Source organism: Limanda limanda, unplaced genomic scaffold (genome assembly GCF_963576545.1).
Source record: "Limanda limanda unplaced genomic scaffold, fLimLim1.1 SCAFFOLD_34, whole genome shotgun sequence".
Lineage (NCBI taxonomy): Eukaryota > Metazoa > Chordata > Actinopteri > Pleuronectiformes > Pleuronectidae > Limanda > Limanda limanda.
The window spans coordinates 755425-776408 of NW_026870402.1; positions in this window are offsets into that span (position 1 = coordinate 755425).

Here is a 20984-nt window from a genome sequence, read left to right on the forward strand (position 1 = left end):
TAGAGCCTACTTCCAAGTCTCTCCGACCTTCACCAAAGAAAGTTATTCAAGAATATCTCCTCAGATTTGGGGGAATTTCGTCGGTCGACCCCTTCCGAAGGTCGTACAAGCTCGGGGATGGTACCAATCGATCCGCAGGACCCAAATTAGTCCAGACGCAACCACTTTCCAAGTCCTTCCGACCTTCACAAAAAAAGTTATTCAAGAATATCTCCTCAGATTTTGGGGAATTTCGTCGGTCGACCCTTTCCGAAGGTCGTACAAGCTCGGGGATGGTACCAATCGATCCGCAGGACCCAAATTAGTCCAGACGCAACCACTTTCCATGTCTCTCCGACCTTCACAAAAAAAGTTATTCAAGAATATCTCCTTCTCCTATGTGCTTTTAGCCCTAACCCTAACCCTAACCCGAACCCTAACCGTGCGGTGTATGGGGCACAGGAGTTGCCCGGGGGGGCCAAGGAAGCAGTGCTTTGGATACATCATACCAGGCTCCACTTCCTTCAACATGACAGGTAAGAGTGCTGAGAGATGCCTAACCCTGACCTGAATCCATACACTAACCTTAACCAACCCTTCCCCATGCCTAAACCTAACCAGTATTTCTCCGTCCGTCAGCACGTCTGTTGACATTCCCCAAATCAGTCAATTTTACCATTTGCTCGTTCGACCCCTTCCGAAAGTCGGAGAAGCTCAAGGATTGTACCGATCGAAGCGCATTACCCCATTTAGTGGGGGTAGAGCCTACTTGCAAGTCTCTCCGACCTTCACCAAAGAAAGTTATTCAAGAATATCTCCTCAGATTTGGGGGAATTTCGTCGGTCGACCCCTTCCGAAGGTCGTACAAGCTCAGGGATGGTTCCAATCGATCCGCAGGAACCAAATTAGTCCAGATGCAACCACTTTCCAAGTCTCTCCGACCTTCACAAAAAAAGTTATTCAAGAATATCTCCTTCTCCTATGTGCTTTTATCCCTAACCCCTAACCCTTCCGAAAGTCGGAGAAGCTCAAGGATGGTACCGATCGATGCGCATTACCCCATTTAGTGGGGGTAGAGCCTACTTGCAAGTCTCTCCGACCTTCACAAAAAAAGTTATTCAAGAATATCTCCTCAGATTTGGGGGAATTTCGTCGGTCGACCCCTTCCGAAGGTCGTACAAGCTCGGGGATGGTACCAATCGATCCGCAGGACCCAAATTAGTCCAGACGCAACCACTTTCCAAGTCTCTCCGACCTTCAAAAAAAAGTTATTCAAGAATATCTCCTCAGATTTTGGGGAATTTCGTCGGTCGACCCTTCCGAAGGTCGTACAAGCTCGGGGATGGTACCAATCGATCCGCAGGACCCAAATTAGTCCAGACGCAACCACTTTCCAAGTCTCTCCGACCTTCACAAAAACAGTTATTCAAGAATATCTCCTTCTGCTATATGCTTTTAGCCCTAACCTAACCCTAACCGTGCGGTGTATGGGGCACAGGAGTTGCCCGGGGGGGCCAAGGAAGCAGTGCTTTGGATACATCATACCAGGCTCCACTTCCTTCAACATGACAGGTAAGAGTGCAGAGAGATGCCTAACCCTGACCTGAATCCATACACTAACCCTAACCAACCCTTCCCCATGCCTAAACCTAACCAGTATTTCTCCGTCCGTCAGCACGTGTGTTGACATTCCCCAAATCAGTCAATTTTACCATTTGCTCGTTCGACCCCTTCCGAAAGTCGGAGAAGCTCAAGGATGGTACCGATCGAAGCGCATTACCCCATTTAGTGGGGGTAGAGCCTACTTGCAAGTCTCTCCGACCTTCAACAAAGAAAGTTATTCAAGAATATCTCCTCAGATTTTGGGGAATTTCGTCGGTCGACCTCTTCCGAAGGTCGTACAACCTCGGGCATGGTACCAATCGATCCGCAGGACCCAAATTAGTCCAGACGCAACCACTTTCCATGTCTCTCCGACCTTCACAAAAAAAGTTATTCAAGAATATCTCCTTCTCCTATGTGCTTTTAGCCCTAACCCTAACCCTAACCGTGCGGTGTATGGGGCACAGGAGTTGCCCGGGGGGGCCAAGAAAGCAGTGCTTTGGATACATCATATCAGGCTCCACTTCCTTCAACATGACAGGTAAGAGTGATGAGAGATGCCTAACCCTGACCTGATTCCATACACTAACCCTAACCAACCCTTCCCCATGCCTAAACCTAACCAGTATTTCTCCGTCCGTCAGCACGTGTGTTGACATTCCCCAAATCAGTCAATTTTACCATTTGCTCGTTCGACCCCTTCCGAAAGTCGGAGAAGCTCAAGGATGGTACCGATCGAAGCACATTACCCCATTTATTGGGGGTAGAGCCTACTTCCAAGTCTCTCCGACCTTCACCAAAGAAAGTTATTCAAGAATATCTCCTCAGATTTGGGGGAATTTCGTCGGTCGACCCCTTCCGAAGGTCGTACAAGCTCGGGGATGGTACCAATCGATCCGCAGGACCCAAATTAGTCCAGACGCAACCACTTTCCAAGTCCTTCCGACCTTCACAAAAAAAGTTATTCAAGAATATCTCCTCAGATTTTGGGGAATTTCGTCGGTCGACCCTTTCCGAAGGTCGTACAAGCTCGGGGATGGTACCAATCGATCCGCAGGACCCAAATTAGTCCAGACGCAACCACTTTCCATGTCTCTCCGACCTTCACAAAAAAAGTTATTCAAGAATATCTCCTTCTCCTATGTGCTTTTAGCCCTAACCCTAACCCTAACCCGAACCCTAACCGTGCGGTGTATGGGGCACAGGAGTTGCCCGGGGGGGCCAAGGAAGCAGTGCTTTGGATACATCATACCAGGCTCCACTTCCTTCAACATGACAGGTAAGAGTGCTGAGAGATGCCTAACCCTGACCTGAATCCATACACTAACCTTAACCAACCCTTCCCCATGCCTAAACCTAACCAGTATTTCTCCGTCCGTCAGCACGTCTGTTGACATTCCCCAAATCAGTCAATTTTACCATTTGCTCGTTCGACCCCTTCCGAAAGTCGGAGAAGCTCAAGGATGGTACCGATCGATGCGCATTACCCCATTTAGTGGGGGTAGAGCCTACTTGCAAGTCTCTCCGACCTTCACAAAAAAAGTTATTCAAGAATATCTCCTCAGATTTGGGGGAATTTCGTCGGTCGACCCCTTCCGAAGGTCGTACAAGCTCGGGGATGGTACCAATCGATCCGCAGGACCCAAATTAGTCCAGACGCAACCACTTTCCAAGTCTCTCCGACCTTCACAAAAAAAGTTATTCAAGAATATCTCCTCAGATTTGGGGGAATTTCGTCGGTCGACCCCTTCCGAAGGTCGTACAAGCTCAGGGATGGTACCAATCGATCCGCAGGACCCAAATTAGTCCAGACGCAACCACTTTCCAAGTCTCTCCGACCTTCACAAAAAAAGTTATTCAATAATATCTCCTTCTCCTATGCGCTTTTATCCCTAACCCTAACCCTAACCCTTCCGAAAGTCGGAGAAGCTCAAGGATGGTACCGATCGATGCGCATTACCCCATTTAGTGGGGGTAGAGCCTACTTGCAAGTCTCTCCAACCTTCACAAAAAAAGTTATTCAAGAATATCTCCTCAGATTTGGGGGAATTTCGTCGGTCGACCTCTTCCGAAGGTCGTACAAGCTCGGGGATGGTACCAATCGATCCGCAGGACCCAAATTAGTCCAGATGCAACCACTTTCCAAGTCTCTCCGACCTTCACAAAAAAAGTTATTCAAGAATATCTCCTTCTCCTATGTGCTTTTATCCCTAACCCCTAACCCTTCCGAAAGTCGGAGAAGCTCAAGGATGGTACCGATCGATGCGCATTACCCCATTTAGTGGGGGTAGAGCCTACTTGCAAGTCTCTCCGACCTTCACAAAAAAGTTATTCAAGAATATCTCCTCAGATTTGGGGGAATTTCGTCGGTCGACCCCTTCCGAAGGTCGTACAAGCTCGGGGATGGTACCAATCGATCCGCAGGACCCAAATTAGTCCAGACGCAACCACTTTCCAAGTTTCTCCGACCTTCACAAAAAAAGTTATTCAAGAATATCTCCTTCTCCTATGTGCTTTTATCCCTAACCCCTAACCCTTCCGAAAGTCGGAGAAGCTCAAGGATGGTACCGATCGATGCGCATTACCCCATTTAGTGGGGGTAGAGCCTACTTGCAAGTCTCTCCGACCTTCACAAAAAAAGTTATTCAAGAATATCTCCTCAGATTTGGGGGAATTTCGTCGGTCGACCCCTTCCGAAGGTCGTACAAGCTCGGGGATGGTACCAATCGATCCGCAGGACCCAAATTAGTCCAGACGCAACCACTTTCCAAGTCTCTCCGACCTTCACAAAAAAAGTTATTCAAGAATATCTCCTTCTCCTATGCGCTTTTATCCCTAACCCTAACCCTTCCGAAAGTCGGAGAAGCTCAAGGATGGTACCGATCGATGCGCATTACCCCATTTAGTGGGGGTAGAGCCTACTTGCAAGTCTCTCCGACCTTCACAAAAAAAGTTATTCAAGAATATCTCCTCAGATTTGGGGGAATTTCGTCGGTCGACCCCTTCCGAAGGTCGTACAAGCTCGGGGATGGTACCAATCGATCCGCAGGACCCAAATTAGTCCAGACGCAACCACTTTCCAAGTCACTCCGACCTTCAAAAAAAAGTTATTCAAGAATATCTCCTCAGATTTTGGGGAACTTCGTCGGTCGACCCCTTCCGAAGGTCGTACAAGCTCGGGGATGGTACCAATCGATCCGCAGGACCCAAATTAGTCCAGACGCAACCACTTTCCAAGTCTCTCCGACCTTCACAAAAAAAGTTATTCAAGAATATCTCCTTCTGCTATATGCTTTTAGCCCTAATCTAACCCTAACCGTGCGGTGTATGGGGCACAGGAGTTGCCCGGGGGGGCCAAGGAAGCAGTGCTTTGGATACATCATACCAGGCTCCACTTCCTTCAACATGACAGGTAAGAGTGCAGAGAGATGCCTAACCCTGACCTGAATCCATACACTAACCCTAACCAACCCTTCCCCATGCCTAAACCTAACCAGTATTTCTCCGTCCGTCAGCACGTGTGTTGACATTCCCCAAATCAGTCAATTTTACCATTTGCTCGTTCGACCCCTTCCGAAAGTCGGAGAAGCTCAAGGATGGTACCGATCGAAGCGCATTACCCCATTTAGTGGGGGTAGAGCCTACTTGCAAGTCTCTCCGACCTTCAACAAAGAAAGTTATTCAAGAATATCTCCTCAGATTTTGGGGAATTTCGTCGGTCGACCTCTTCCGAAGGTCGTACAACCTCGGGGATGGTACCAATCGATCCGCAGGACCCAAATTAGTCCAGACGCAACCACTTTCCATGTCTCTCCGACCTTCACAAAAAAAGTTATTCAAGAATATCTCCTTCTCCTATGTGCTTTTAGCCCTAACCCTAACCCTAACCGTGCGGTGTATGGGGCACAGGAGTTGCCCGGGGGGGCCAAGAAAGCAGTGCTTTGGATACATCATATCAGGCTCCACTTCCTTCAACATGACAGGTAAGAGTGATGAGAGATGCCTAACCCTGACCTGATTCCATACACTAACCCTAACCAACCCTTCCCCATGCCTAAACCTAACCAGTATTTCTCCGTCCGTCAGCACGTGTGTTGACATTCCCCAAATCAGTCAATTTTACCATTTGCTCGTTCGACCCCTTCCGAAAGTCGGAGAAGCTCAAGGATGGTACCGATCGAAGCGCATTACCCCATTTATTGGGGGTAGAGCCTACTTCCAAGTCTCTCCGACCTTCACCAAAGAAAGTTATTCAAGAATATCTCCTCAGATTTGGGGGAATTTCGTCGGTCGACCCCTTCCGAAGGTCGTACAAGCTCGGGGATGGTACCAATCGATCCGCAGGACCCAAATTAGTCCAGACGCAACCACTTTCCAAGTCCTTCCGACCTTCACAAAAAAAGTTATTCAAGAATATCTCCTCAGATTTTGGGGAATTTCGTCGGTCGACCCTTTCCGAAGGTCGTACAAGCTCGGGGATGGTACCAATCGATCCGCAGGACCCAAATTAGTCCAGACGCAACCACTTTCCATGTCTCTCCGACCTTCACAAAAAAAGTTATTCAAGAATATCTCCTTCTCCTATGTGCTTTTAGCCCTAACCCTAACCCTAACCCGAACCCTAACCGTGCGGTGTATGGGGCACAGGAGTTGCCCGGGGGGGCCAAGGAAGCAGTGCTTTGGATACATCATACCAGGCTCCACTTCCTTCAACATGACAGGTAAGAGTGCTGAGAGATGCCTAACCCTGACCTGAATCCATACACTAACCTTAACCAACCCTTCCCCATGCCTAAACCTAACCAGTATTTCTCCGTCCGTCAGCACGTCTGTTGACATTCCCCAAATCAGTCAATTTTACCATTTGCTCGTTCGACCCCTTCCGAAAGTCGGAGAAGCTCAAGGATTGTACCGATCGAAGCGCATTACCCCATTTAGTGGGGGTAGAGCCTACTTGCAAGTCTCTCCGACCTTCACCAAAGAAAGTTATTCAAGAATATCTCCTCAGATTTGGGGGAATTTCGTCGGTCGACCCCTTCCGAAGGTCGTACAAGCTCAGGGATGGTTCCAATCGATCCGCAGGAACCAAATTAGTCCAGATGCAACCACTTTCCAAGTCTCTCCGACCTTCACAAAAAAAGTTATTCAAGAATATCTCCTTCTCCTATGTGCTTTTATCCCTAACCCCTAACCCTTCCGAAAGTCGGAGAAGCTCAAGGATGGTACCGATCGATGCGCATTACCCCATTTAGTGGGGGTAGAGCCTACTTGCAAGTCTCTCCGACCTTCACAAAAAAAGTTATTCAAGAATATCTCCTCAGATTTGGGGGAATTTCGTCGGTCGACCCCTTCCGAAGGTCGTACAAGCTCGGGGATGGTACCAATCGATCCGCAGGACCCAAATTAGTCCAGACGCAACCACTTTCCAAGTCTCTCCGACCTTCAAAAAAAAGTTATTCAAGAATATCTCCTCAGATTTTGGGGAATTTCGTCGGTCGACCCTTCCGAAGGTCGTACAAGCTCGGGGATGGTACCAATCGATCCGCAGGACCCAAATTAGTCCAGACGCAACCACTTTCCAAGTCTCTCCGACCTTCACAAAAACAGTTATTCAAGAATATCTCCTTCTGCTATATGCTTTTAGCCCTAACCTAACCCTAACCGTGCGGTGTATGGGGCACAGGAGTTGCCCGGGGGGGCCAAGGAAGCAGTGCTTTGGATACATCATACCAGGCTCCACTTCCTTCAACATGACAGGTAAGAGTGCAGAGAGATGCCTAACCCTGACCTGAATCCATACACTAACCCTAACCAACCCTTCCCCATGCCTAAACCTAACCAGTATTTCTCCGTCCGTCAGCACGTGTGTTGACATTCCCCAAATCAGTCAATTTTACCATTTGCTCGTTCGACCCCTTCCGAAAGTCGGAGAAGCTCAAGGATGGTACCGATCGAAGCGCATTACCCCATTTAGTGGGGGTAGAGCCTACTTGCAAGTCTCTCCGACCTTCAACAAAGAAAGTTATTCAAGAATATCTCCTCAGATTTTGGGGAATTTCGTCGGTCGACCTCTTCCGAAGGTCGTACAACCTCGGGGATGGTACCAATCGATCCGCAGGACCCAAATTAGTCCAGACGCAACCACTTTCCATGTCTCTCCGACCTTCACAAAAAAAGTTATTCAAGAATATCTCCTTCTCCTATGTGCTTTTAGCCCTAACCCTAACCCTAACCGTGCGGTGTATGGGGCACAGGAGTTGCCCGGGGGGGCCAAGAAAGCAGTGCTTTGGATACATCATATCAGGCTCCACTTCCTTCAACATGACAGGTAAGAGTGATGAGAGATGCCTAACCCTGACCTGATTCCATACACTAACCCTAACCAACCCTTCCCCATGCCTAAACCTAACCAGTATTTCTCCGTCCGTCAGCACGTGTGTTGACATTCCCCAAATCAGTCAATTTTACCATTTGCTCGTTCGACCCCTTCCGAAAGTCGGAGAAGCTCAAGGATGGTACCGATCGAAGCGCATTACCCCATTTATTGGGGGTAGAGCCTACTTCCAAGTCTCTCCGACCTTCACCAAAGAAAGTTATTCAAGAATATCTCCTCAGATTTGGGGGAATTTCGTCGGTCGACCCCTTCCGAAGGTCGTACAAGCTCGGGGATGGTACCAATCGATCCGCAGGACCCAAATTAGTCCAGACGCAACCACTTTCCAAGTCCTTCCGACCTTCACAAAAAAAGTTATTCAAGAATATCTCCTCAGATTTTGGGGAATTTCGTCGGTCGACCCTTTCCGAAGGTCGTACAAGCTCGGGGATGGTACCAATCGATCCGCAGGACCCAAATTAGTCCAGACGCAACCACTTTCCATGTCTCTCCGACCTTCACAAAAAAAGTTATTCAAGAATATCTCCTTCTCCTATGTGCTTTTAGCCCTAACCCTAACCCTAACCCGAACCCTAACCGTGCGGTGTATGGGGCACAGGAGTTGCCCGGGGGGGCCAAGGAAGCAGTGCTTTGGATACATCATACCAGGCTCCACTTCCTTCAACATGACAGGTAAGAGTGCTGAGAGATGCCTAACCCTGACCTGAATCCATACACTAACCTTAACCAACCCTTCCCCATGCCTAAACCTAACCAGTATTTCTCCGTCCGTCAGCACGTCTGTTGACATTCCCCAAATCAGTCAATTTTACCATTTGCTCGTTCGACCCCTTCCGAAAGTCGGAGAAGCTCAAGGATTGTACCGATCGAAGCGCATTACCCCATTTAGTGGGGGTAGAGCCTACTTGCAAGTCTCTCCGACCTTCACCAAAGAAAGTTATTCAAGAATATCTCCTCAGATTTGGGGGAATTTCGTCGGTCGACCCCTTCCGAAGGTCGTACAAGCTCAGGGATGGTTCCAATCGATCCGCAGGAACCAAATTAGTCCAGATGCAACCACTTTCCAAGTCTCTCCGACCTTCACAAAAAAAGTTATTCAAGAATATCTCCTTCTCCTATGTGCTTTTATCCCTAACCCCTAACCCTTCCGAAAGTCGGAGAAGCTCAAGGATGGTACCGATCGATGCGCATTACCCCATTTAGTGGGGGTAGAGCCTACTTGCAAGTCTCTCCGACCTTCACAAAAAAAGTTATTCAAGAATATCTCCTCAGATTTGGGGGAATTTCGTCGGTCGACCCCTTCCGAAGGTCGTACAAGCTCGGGGATGGTACCAATCGATCCGCAGGACCCAAATTAGTCCAGACGCAACCACTTTCCAAGTCTCTCCGACCTTCAAAAAAAAGTTATTCAAGAATATCTCCTCAGATTTTGGGGAATTTCGTCGGTCGACCCTTCCGAAGGTCGTACAAGCTCGGGGATGGTACCAATCGATCCGCAGGACCCAAATTAGTCCAGACGCAACCACTTTCCAAGTCTCTCCGACCTTCACAAAAACAGTTATTCAAGAATATCTCCTTCTGCTATATGCTTTTAGCCCTAACCTAACCCTAACCGTGCGGTGTATGGGGCACAGGAGTTGCCCGGGGGGGCCAAGGAAGCAGTGCTTTGGATACATCATACCAGGCTCCACTTCCTTCAACATGACAGGTAAGAGTGCAGAGAGATGCCTAACCCTGACCTGAATCCATACACTAACCCTAACCAACCCTTCCCCATGCCTAAACCTAACCAGTATTTCTCCGTCCGTCAGCACGTGTGTTGACATTCCCCAAATCAGTCAATTTTACCATTTGCTCGTTCGACCCCTTCCGAAAGTCGGAGAAGCTCAAGGATGGTACCGATCGAAGCGCATTACCCCATTTAGTGGGGGTAGAGCCTACTTGCAAGTCTCTCCGACCTTCAACAAAGAAAGTTATTCAAGAATATCTCCTCAGATTTTGGGGAATTTCGTCGGTCGACCTCTTCCGAAGGTCGTACAACCTCGGGGATGGTACCAATCGATCCGCAGGACCCAAATTAGTCCAGACGCAACCACTTTCCATGTCTCTCCGACCTTCACAAAAAAAGTTATTCAAGAATATCTCCTTCTCCTATGTGCTTTTAGCCCTAACCCTAACCCTAACCGTGCGGTGTATGGGGCACAGGAGTTGCCCGGGGGGGCCAAGAAAGCAGTGCTTTGGATACATCATATCAGGCTCCACTTCCTTCAACATGACAGGTAAGAGTGATGAGAGATGCCTAACCCTGACCTGATTCCATACACTAACCCTAACCAACCCTTCCCCATGCCTAAACCTAACCAGTATTTCTCCGTCCGTCAGCACGTGTGTTGACATTCCCCAAATCAGTCAATTTTACCATTTGCTCGTTCGACCCCTTCCGAAAGTCGGAGAAGCTCAAGGATGGTACCGATCGAAGCGCATTACCCCATTTATTGGGGGTAGAGCCTACTTCCAAGTCTCTCCGACCTTCACCAAAGAAAGTTATTCAAGAATATCTCCTCAGATTTGGGGGAATTTCGTCGGTCGACCCCTTCCGAAGGTCGTACAAGCTCGGGGATGGTACCAATCGATCCGCAGGACCCAAATTAGTCCAGACGCAACCACTTTCCAAGTCCTTCCGACCTTCACAAAAAAAGTTATTCAAGAATATCTCCTCAGATTTTGGGGAATTTCGTCGGTCGACCCTTTCCGAAGGTCGTACAAGCTCGGGGATGGTACCAATCGATCCGCAGGACCCAAATTAGTCCAGACGCAACCACTTTCCATGTCTCTCCGACCTTCACAAAAAAAGTTATTCAAGAATATCTCCTTCTCCTATGTGCTTTTAGCCCTAACCCTAACCCTAACCCGAACCCTAACCGTGCGGTGTATGGGGCACAGGAGTTGCCCGGGGGGGCCAAGGAAGCAGTGCTTTGGATACATCATACCAGGCTCCACTTCCTTCAACATGACAGGTAAGAGTGCTGAGAGATGCCTAACCCTGACCTGAATCCATACACTAACCTTAACCAACCCTTCCCCATGCCTAAACCTAACCAGTATTTCTCCGTCCGTCAGCACGTCTGTTGACATTCCCCAAATCAGTCAATTTTACCATTTGCTCGTTCGACCCCTTCCGAAAGTCGGAGAAGCTCAAGGATTGTACCGATCGAAGCGCATTACCCCATTTAGTGGGGGTAGAGCCTACTTGCAAGTCTCTCCGACCTTCACCAAAGAAAGTTATTCAAGAATATCTCCTCAGATTTGGGGGAATTTCGTCGGTCGACCCCTTCCGAAGGTCGTACAAGCTCAGGGATGGTTCCAATCGATCCGCAGGAACCAAATTAGTCCAGATGCAACCACTTTCCAAGTCTCTCCGACCTTCACAAAAACAGTTATTCAAGAATATTTCCTTCTCCTATGTGCTTTTATCCCTAACCCCTAACCCTTCCGAAAGTCGGAGAAGCTCAAGGATGGTACCGATCGATGCGCATTACCCCATTTAGTGGGGGTAGAGCCTACTTGCAAGTCTCTCCGACCTTCACAAAAAAAGTTATTCAAGAATATCTCCTCAGATTTGGGGGAATTTCGTCAGTCGACCCCTTCCGAAGGTCGTACAAGCTCGGGGATGGTACCAATCGATCCGCAGGACCCAAATTAGTCCAGACGCAACCACTTTCCAAGTCTCTCCGACCTTCACAAAAAAAGTTATTCAAGAATATCTCATTCTCCTATGCGCTTTTATCCCTAACCCTAACCCTAACCCTTCCGAAAGTCGGAGAAGCTCAAGGATGGTACCGATCGATGCGCATTACCCCATTTAGTGGGGGTAGAGCCTACTTGCAAGTCTCTCCGACCTTCACAAAAAAAGTTATTCAAGAATATCTCCTCAGATTTGGGGGAATTTCGTCGGTCGACCCCTTCCGAAGGTCGTACAAGCTCGGGGATGGTACCAATCGATCCGCAGGACCCAAATTAGTCCAGACGCAACCACTTTCCAAGTCTCTCCGACCTTCAAAAAAAAGTTATTCAAGAATATCTCCTCAGATTTTGGGGAATTTCGTCGGTCGACCCTTCCGAAGGTCGTACAAGCTCGGGGATGGTACCAATCGATCCGCAGGACCCAAATTAGTCCAGACGCAACCACTTTCCAAGTCTCTCCGACCTTCACAAAAAAAGTTATTCAAGAATATCTCCTTCTGCTATATGCTTTTAGCCCTAACCTAACCCTAACCGTGCGGTGTATGGGGCACAGGAGTTGCCCGGGGGGGCCAAGGAAGCAGTGCTTTGGATACATCATACCAGGCTCCACTTCCTTCAACATGACAGGTAAGAGTGCAGAGAGATGCCTAACCCTGACCTGAATCCATACACTAACCCTAACCAACCCTTCCCCATGCCTAAACCTAACCAGTATTTCTCCGTCCGTCAGCACGTGTGTTGACATTCCCCAAATCAGTCAATTTTACCATTTGCTCGTTCGACCCCTTCCGAAAGTCGGAGAAGCTCAAGGATGGTACCGATCGAAGCGCATTACCCCATTTAGTGGGGGTAGAGCCTACTTGCAAGTCTCTCCGACCTTCAACAAAGAAAGTTATTCAAGAATATCTCCTCAGATTTTGGGGAATTTCGTCGGTCGACCTCTTCCGAAGGTCGTACAAGCTCGGGGATGGTACCAATCGATCTGCCTAAAACCTAACCACTTAACCCGATGCCAAGATCTAAAAAACTTAAAACCCAACACCCAACCTTAACACTTAACCCTAAACCTTAAAACCCGATACCTAAAACCTAAAAACAAACTCTAAAAATTCTTAAAAAAAACAAAAACAAGAATCTGTTGTAAAATTATCTTAGAAATAGATTATTATAAACTTAGCGGGACACACCCCGGGGTTTGATCAACCTTGGCTGGGCCTTCCTCGGGAGAGGGTGTCTGGTGGTAATGGCCGAAACACCCAATGATCCTGAGGTGCACTACTGATGATGTGTCACCTTTTTATATAGGACTAGAAAAACAAATTAGCCATAAAAAATAGTCCAAATTATTTTTGCAAAAACAAACAAACAAAAAAACAAATATACTAAAATACAATCCTTAGACTTCAATTTAGGACAAAACAAAAACAGAAAAAACCAAGGCATACCAAATAAATAATTACTTTTATTCAAAAAACCACCTAAAACTTACAAAAAACCTAAAAATTAAAAATTAAAAATACAAAAGGAACAATATTCAAACTACTGTTTAAACCAATTCGAAAAAAAGGGGATATGTGAGAATGGAGAGTATTAATGACGAGCGTCGGCCAGTGCATTGCCTTTGGCTCCCTATTCCAAACTGCCCAGTCGTTGGATGAAGCAGGGGGGGTCATCGAGATATCTTTTCAAAACCTAACCCTAACCCTATGCTTAGACCTGATCCTAAATACTAACCCTAACCATTCAGAACTCTACACCTAAACCTAACCACTTAAAATCCTAAACCTAACCCTAACCATTTAAATCCGAGGCCTAGACATGACCTTAATCCTAAACCTAACCATTTATTCTCCTATGCCTAAACCTAAACCACTTAGCCCGATGCCTAGATCTAAAAAACTTAAAACCTAACACCCAACCTTAACACTTAACCCTAAACCTTAAAACCCGATACCTAAAACCTAAAAACAAACTCTAAAAATTCTTAAAAAACAAAACCAAGAATCTGTTGTAAAATTATCTTAGAATTACATTATTATAAACTTAGCGGGACACACCCCGGGGTTTGATCAACCTTGGCTGGGCCTTCCTCGGGAGAGGGTGTCTGGTGGTAATGGCCGAAACACCCAATGATCCTGAGGTGCACTACTGATGATGTGTCACCTTTTTATATAGGACTAGAAAAACAAATTAGCCATAAAAAATAGTCCAATTTATTTTTGCAAAAAAAACAAATATACTAACATACAATCCTTAGACTTCAATTAAGGACAAAACAAAAACAGAAAAAACCAAGGCATGCCAAATAAACAATTACTTTTATCCGAAAAAAACACCTAAACTTACAAAAAACTAAATTCAAACTACTGTTTAAACCAATTTGAAAATAAAGGGGATATGTGAGAATGGAGAGTATCGATGACGTGCGTGGGCCAGTGCATTGCCTTTGACTCCCTAGTCCAAACTGCCCAGTCGTCGGACGAAGCGGGGGGAGTCATCGAGATAACTCTTATAAACCTAACCCTAACCCGGCAGTGGGGAGAGGGAGAGGGGGCGCGCTAATAAAACCTATTAATGACTCGGCTCTGTAACTCCGCTGTTGAATGGAATCTCAACGTAATTTGCTGTAAGTTGTTTCATAAATTTTTTAATTAAAAGGTGCGTGTGGAACAGATATTGTTTGCGAGCAAAACAAAGCTGTTGGTTTTAATGTAAATGATGAATTGGATCAATAATCTGCTTCAGTTCACCACCTCACGTCTGCGTAATGTTCGGTCAGAGCGAACCAGCGCGTGTCCGCGGCTCTGGAGAGCGACGCTCAGAGACAGAGGAAGACGGAGCGGGTCTAACAGCCGAGTGTTGGTGTCTGCTGCCTCTGCTTCAGAGGAGAGGAGCGGAAAGAGGATTGATATCAACACACTGAGGTCACAACACTTCATGTCGGACATGGTGACACATGCTGAGAGACTGACGCGGGGAGCACAGAGAAAAAAGACTATAATGATTGCATTTGAAAGAAAGGTGTCTCCACAGGAGGTCGACTTCGGATTCAGGAAATTCGGGAGTTCGTACCACACCGGGCTGGAACATCACCAACAGATGTTACGACACGTTACACAGATCCGTTCTGACCGGCAGTCTGACTGGCAGCAGTGCGCGTCCCGCCGGGTTCACGCCCGCTCTTATGTAACTCAGTGGCGCTGTTCACTTCGGCTGTGATCGCGCTCAGCACCTATGCTTTCCGCGTCAGGTCTTTTCTTTTCGGGTTGTCGCCAGATGCGGAAGCGTCGCGTAACTCTGTGACGCACAGCAGCCGGGCTGTTCACATGAGACTTTGCATTGCTCCGCGCCAGTCAGCCCGTGATTCTGCTTTCTCCGCGGGTTGTATATGCTCCGTTCAATGTAGGGGTTCGGGGTATAATGGTCTTCATAGCACCCCCCCCTCTTTCTCTGTCTGTCTGCTTGTGTGCTTGTAGTGGGGGGGCGGAGGACACATTTAATCATGTGAGGGGGAAAACTCGGGGAAATTGAAACTCCAGAAGAACAGCAGGGAACGCTAAAATACGGGACACATATTTGATAATTTATTTATAATATGTCATTGTTATCGTTTAAATTAATTTCCCAGTGCGTTTCCCCGAGCGATGCGCAGAAACCATCGGTGCAGAGCGCGATGCGCAGCCCCGAGCGAACCTGGTCGCCTCCTTTCCGCTCCCATGTTACTCAGATCAGATGTGATGTTCACATCGTCGCGATGCGCCGCCTGTTGCAGAGGGTTCCAACACAGTTGAACAGTTTACTTTCGATATTGGTCGGTCCACCGCTGAATGGTGCGAGTCACCGGTCTGTCACGTTTGAGTTTCTGCCTCTAGGAAGGTCGGCAAAACTGAAGTGATCTGATTTGCCGAATGTGAGTCGAGGGAGGGCCTTATACAAATCCCGGCTAGTGTAAATCTCGATCATGACACGCCCCCTCTACTATAGTATAAAGGCTGTACTCTGCAGTCTGTCAGTGCAGGATATCAGCTCCTGTGGGAACACGCGAGCTAGGCGATGATGGAAGCGACACTGATGGGATCGGTCCCAGAATGTCCCCGTGGTTAACTCTTTAGCTTCAGGGGAGGGGGTCTCCATTCAGCGCCAGGGTCGGACAACAAACTCGGGGAAGAGCAAGGGAGGAGGTGTCTGCTGCATGGAGAACAATGTGTGGCGCTCAGATGTGGAGATTATTTCTTTGGGATGTTGTCTGGACCTGGAGCAGCTCGTGATCAGATGCCGACCTTATTTCATCCCGAGGGAGTTTACATCTGTCGTAATAACAGCGGTGCACATTCCGCCACATGCCGACATCAGACCCTGGACGAGCTGCATGCAGTTATCGACAGGACCGAGACATCCCGGCCCGAGGCTGCGTGTGTGGTGGCCGGTGATTTTAACAACGCCAAGATGAGGAAAGTCCTGCAGAGATACCATCAGCTCATCAGCTGTCCTACGCGGGATGCGAACACACTCGACCATGTCCACACTCCCTTCGGGGATGCGTATAAGGGTTGCTATGAAGACCATCATCACCATTGAACGGCGCAAACAACATCCAGCGGAGAAAGCAGAATCACTGGCTGACCGGCGCGGAGAATTGCGTTTGGTGTGAACACAGCGATCATTGCTGCCGGTCAGAACTGTTCCTTGTAAAGTGTCTTGAGATCTGTTGTTGATGTCCCAGCCCGGTTTGGGGAGTGGGTATCATTTGAGTTGAACCCATGTTTTCTCCTGTTTCTGGATGAGGAGTGAGTTTAGGAACATGTCTTTTGGTTCCTTTCACTTCAGTATAGATAAGTTCAGGTTGCTCCCTTCAGGTGGTTTGTGTTTGCTGTTTTGCTGTTCGCCCCCCTGAAGCTAAAGAGTTAACCACGGGGACATTCTGGGACCGATCCCATCAGTGTCACTTCCATCATCACTTTGCTCGCGTGTTCCCAAAGGAGCTGATGTCCTGCGCGGATGCAACTTCCGTCCGTCCGCTCGCTTTATTCTATCCGTAGACCGGCGGCGAGGACATCGCTTAAATCCCACAGCGCGAGTGTGACGCGGACTGTTACAGTGTAACTTCCGCACTGTAAACAATTGTCATGTGATTTAATTGTCTGTTTATTATTGTTTTAAATTAAATTCAACATAATCTCAAATACTGTACAATGTAATTCAATGTAATAGCAGCATGATGACAGTCAGTTCCTGAAAATTAAAATCCTCTTTAACAAAACCTTGCTTCCCTGTGTTGATGTGATATTGTGAACAACGTATACTGAATGATTACAGTTAATGAAATGCAGCAACTGAAATACTTGCTGATTTTCTTGATAGAAACAAAGTTGTCTATTACAGATGTAGATTTCGGAACATGACAGTTATCAGTCTGATCATTACATGTGATAAAAAATGCAATCACACAGCACATTTTACCATGTCCGACATGAAGTGTTGTGATCTCAGTGTGTTGATATCAATCCTCTTTCCGCTCCTCTCCTCTGAAGCAGAAGCAGCAGACACCAACACTCGGCTGTTAGACCCGCTCCGTCTTCCTCTGTCTCTGAGCGTCGCTCTCCAGAGCCGCGGACACGCACTGGTTCGCTCCGACCGAACATTACGCAGAACCAATGCGGATTGAACTGTTTACTTTTTAGAGGCGTCTCTCCAGACACGCCCCCTTTGTGCATCCGACTCTCCAGACACACACCCCTGCGATCTGATTTGCCCAATGTGAGTCGAGGGAGGGCCTTATACAAATCCCGAACATTACGAGTATAAATGGTTGCACTCTGCAGTTTTATCTGCACAGGACATCAGCTCCAGATCAGTGAAAATCTTAGCGTGAGAACAGGACCTGCAGCCGGCTCTGCTGCGGACAAAACTCTGGAAAATGGACAAGACTCTGCACTGTAAAAAGCCCAACTTCAAAATCATTGGTCTAACTTATTTTTAAAAGTTGAGTGAGCAAATTTTTTTTTTTAATGTTGAGCAAACCCAAAGTTTCAAGTTTACAAATAAGTAGTGCAGTCAACTGAACATTTTAAGTTGAGGAAACTTCAAATATTGCTTAGCCAGCTCCGGGATGCAAATATAAGTTCAGATTGAATGATATGAATGCATTTATATATGGAATATATCTACTTAGATATGTATATATAAACACACACACACAAACAAACATATATACATATGTGAACATATATATTTATGTCTTGTATTATTATTATACACATTTACACACACATATAATATATATATAGCCTATATATATATATATAGCATGTTCAGATTTCTTTTTACCCCTTACTTTGTATTCACCTTCTGCTGTCTTGGAGTTTTAATTTTACCACTTTTACCAACCACATTATTAAATGTCCCCCTCTGCCCATCCACTGCAGCCACACAAGCAGTGATAAAGATAAAAAGAGAGAGTGGGGCTACGTATTCTCCACACAGGCTTGAGTGGAGAATACGTAATTTACCCTCGACAGCCGACATTTGACGGAGCAAACAGCGGAGAACTTCTTCAACATGGATGACATTAAATTAATAATTGAAGTGGAGAAGTGCAGTGAAAAAAAAGACGAATGTTGGGACAATGTTGGTTAATGTTGGAGCAAGCGCTGCACGGCGCTTCAGCGTGGCTTCCGCGTCCGGAAGGCGACGTCATGACGTAGTCAGCGTCACTGCGCACTCGTGTTTTGAGACGCCAGCGCTCTCAGGTAGAGTGGGCTTGTCCGGACATGTTGGGGTGTAGTTGATCAGATGCACGTCCTTCTATCGCAAGTTCCGCCGCCCGATATCCCCCGACGGCAAGTTCCGCCGCCCGATATCCCCCGACCGCAAGTTTTGTCGACTGATGTCCTCCGACCGCATGTCCTACGGCTACGTGTCCTCCTCACTTTCTTCCAGCACTAACTAGGTAAGACTCCCGCCGCTATTTTACTGGTTATTCTGCGACCCGTTGTCTTTCGAATGCAAAGATTCACAACGTTTACAAAACTACATGTGTAAGCTATCCATATAATCTACCTGTTAGCTACCCGTGAAAGCCACGTGTTTGCTAACTTTCAGTTACATGTGAAAGCCACGTGTTTGCTTACTTTAAGTTATCTGTAGACCAACCCCACCCAAACCACCGTGCTACGTTTATAAATTACCAACGTGTTAAGTTGGGTTATCAATAAAATAATGGTAAATTTTGATGATCTTCTCCTTGTGTATACTGGGGTATGTGTCGTCTGTTGGTGTCTTTTCTGTTTGAATCTTAGCATAACGGTGAATTTAACAATTAAGCTTTCATACAGAGCTCGTTCACGTGTTATTTATTTCAAAATAACTACTTCTTATTTCATACATTTCCCACAAATATGGGGAAATGTAACTCAAATAGCCCTACATAGTTCTGTGTTTAATTTATTTCAAAGTACACCTACACTTGCCTCTGTATTTTTCTTCTCTTCATAAGAGTTTGGTGTTTTCCTTTGTAACAGGCAAAAATAGCTATAAAAGTCAACAGTTCTTTATTGTTCTATAATTTCATAAATGCAACAAAACAGTGTAGTATAGTATAACTTTATAAGCTTTCTTATCAAATATGTTTCTCAGCTCCAGACAAATTTTATTTGGGCGAAGAGGGGTCAAAATGGTTATTTTGATGTAAAGGTTGCCTACCTCTGCCTCAGCCAAATTGAGTTTGTTCATTTGGGTGGTGTTAAACTCATAAACTAAATGTGTTTTCCTTGTTTCACAGGATTTGGATGCAGTGTAAGGAGTGCAAGTTCTCGCACCCTAATCAGGATATTCTCCTCAAGCATTACCGACTTTGCCACTACCGGGGACGCTTTGGCCACTGCCGTGCCTGTACACTGACTGCTGCTGCACTTTCAAAACAAGCGGTGGGTTAAAATGCCACCTTTCAAGAGTACACACAAAGTCCAGAAAAACTGAAGTAGAAGTCACCTTTTTTTGTCAATTGTGTGACTTTAAAGACATCTGTGCCCCAAAGAAATACATAGCCAATCTAAGGACTCATTTGAGGCAGCATGTGACTGTTTATTGTTGTTTACTGTTTACTGTTGGTAAGATTTTTTTTTTATATAATGTGTAATGTCCTAAATGCTCTACCAATTCCACCATTCTGCTCAGCTTCCGGATGTAGCAAACCCTTTTAGTTTATAACTGTACAATGTGGGCACCTTCTGTAATTGGAGTCTGTATTAACACTAATACTGTTATTTCTCCTCTCTTAGATATATGCTGAGTTTTTTTGAATCACTCAAGTGGATCTAAAGAAGACATTCTTCACATCTTTGGATGCACACGCCTCAAACCTGATAAAGCTTTACAGAACACGTAGCGGGACACTAGGAAAGGACTTAAAGGCCCTCCTTGACAACCTTGATGAACAGGTAATGCAAGTAGGAGATAAATTAAGGTTTTCTGAGAGTGCATTTTCACATTGCAAACAGACATTAACATTAATTGTGAATAGGTGTGGTGTGATTTTATTTTCAGGCCATGGTATATATTTTTTAACTTTATTTGTGTCTTTCAGAAAACCGATGTGCTTGCACAAAGGAAGGCCACAGCTCTCCGAGGTCTACCTCTCTATTTGAGGGAGAATCCAGGCAACGTCCTGAAGACATGTCTGGTAAGAATACTTCGGTTTATACCATTGAAGTTTTTTTCTTCCATTTTTTTAATAGCTGGGCCAAGGGGCCAGTACATCTCTGATTAGGGAGCAAATGCATTCATTTGATAGGAATATGCAATAAAACTTATTTATATTCCCTTTAATGTAATATAAGTAGTTATCCCTAATTAAGGCTGAAATCTTTAACAATAAAAGTAAAAACACATTATCAAGAGGTAATCTATGAGGGTTGACCTAAAAAGAATCCTTAAATCAGTAAATTTTGCTGCAAGTCTTCGTGTTTGGATTGTGGCCGATTTTATATGCACTGTCAGGGTGAGATATTGTCTCATAACTCATAAAGGTGCATGTCACTTTACTCATGGGTAGGGGCATATCATTTATTTATAAATGTGGTGATGAAAACAATAAAAATTTAAGTAATGTCTGTTTGTTTTCTCTAGGATACAGACTCGGAGGAAACGTCCGTTGCAGGTGTTCAACTTGGCATAGTCACCGTTGTTGAAGATGATGTTGGGAGAGCTCACTCAATGCCCAGAACAATCAACATTGCCCTTGTCATCGAGGAAAAGGTCGTTGTGG